This window comes from Cryptotermes secundus, unplaced genomic scaffold (genome assembly GCF_002891405.2).
Source record: "Cryptotermes secundus unplaced genomic scaffold, Csec_1.0 scaffold847, whole genome shotgun sequence".
Taxonomy (NCBI): Eukaryota; Metazoa; Arthropoda; class Insecta; order Blattodea; family Kalotermitidae; genus Cryptotermes; species Cryptotermes secundus.
The window spans coordinates 190,141-190,713 of NW_019720577.1; positions in this window are offsets into that span (position 1 = coordinate 190,141).

Consider the following 573-nt stretch of genomic DNA (forward strand, 5'->3'; position numbering starts at 1 on the left):
TGCTTTTGGTAGCCAACTTGGCGGAAGAAAAGTCTTGTGTTCTGCGATAATCTGGAATGATTTTAGTTCGTATTGCGTTTTCGAAGCAGAGTCGAAATAGTAACTTTCTCATTATGGGGCATCGTGATAGATATCGTAGACACATAATATTAAAACCAATTACTGAATCTACACGTAACTGCTCAATACATACAATATATTATACAAATGGATTTGAGGTTTGATCTATTGTGCTTCCCTCTATGATATTCTACCAGTCTCTATACCCTACCGATAAATGGTGCGTACCATCAGTCCCGCCGAGCAAGCGAGTTCGGCCACTTGCTTAGCGGTGTCTATAATGCTTCCCCCATCTATCAGAGGCCTTAGAGACTATTGTTGGGCAGGAAACGTCCTGGAATTTGGCTCAGTGATCCCCTTTGGGGATATGAGGTTCTTTTACGTGCCGTAAAGTTACGACACGGGACACACAGCTTAAAGTCCTTCCCGGAGGACTTGTTGCCTGAATTTTTCCGCCCTTAAAAATTCGATGACCTCCGCCAGGTATTTGAACCCACGTACTAAGAGTCATGA